Below are 1,026 nucleotides of genomic sequence, written 5' to 3' on the forward strand. Positions count from 1 at the left end.
TTCTGATCCCTGAAAAAAAGAGCACAAAACTTGTGGCTGATTCCATTGGTGACCATTACCCAGTGTGTGAGACTTTGTCTATCATTGTCCAAGAAATCACGTCAACTTTGTGGAAATTACAACTTTTTGTAATTTGGAGAAACAGCTGGATTAGACTATCATTTATGAGTTAATCACTGTTTGGTGAATAGTAGAGAAAATGTAGGTTATATCTCCATTGATCATCTTTATTCAGCCCAGTTCACCTTTAGAAATATCTCTATTCCAGCTTTGATTGTGCTGCTGCTGCTAAGTCGCTTCAGTCGTGTCCAGCTTCGTGCCACCCCAGAGACGGCAGCCCACCAGGCTCCCCTGTCCCTGGGATTCTCCAGGCAAGAACACTGGAGTGGGTTGCCATTTCCTTCTCCAATGCATGAAAATGGAAAGTGAAAGTGAAGTCGCTCAGTCGTGTCCGACTCTAGTGAGTCCAATTTATTAAATGAGATTGAATCCCCCCTGCCTGACCTCCATTGTCTTCATAAAGGCTTGTGGGGCTTACACACTAAATGTTTGAGTGGTGGTCACTTCTGCTTTCTATCACTTCTGCTGGAACAAATAATAGGTATGTACAGGATCCCTCTACATGCAAAAGCATATATCCGTAACTTTTTTGAAGGCATGAGCTTCTGACCAGAGGGAATAGACTGTGGGTGAAGAGCTGTGTAACATGATCATCATCCATGTAACTTTTGGACTCAGAAGAAAATCATGCTTATGTATATGAAAGTATTTTCTTAATTTTAAATGCTTATATTTGTCCTATACCTTTTATAAATAAAATAGTTGATGACCGCACCCTCCCCTACTCCCCACCACCACCCCAGTTCACAGCCTGTCAGATTCAATACAACTGTATGCTAAGTACTTAGTGTCAATATTTTTATTAGCAACACAGATTAACTTCATGACCCAGAATGAGACACATCAATTGCAAGAGATTCAGTAGATGACGTGTTTCCTCTGCTACTGCTGCACTCGTCTGTCCTG

Source organism: Bos mutus, chromosome 9, assembly GCF_027580195.1.
Source record: "Bos mutus isolate GX-2022 chromosome 9, NWIPB_WYAK_1.1, whole genome shotgun sequence".
Taxonomy (NCBI): domain Eukaryota; kingdom Metazoa; phylum Chordata; class Mammalia; order Artiodactyla; family Bovidae; genus Bos; species Bos mutus.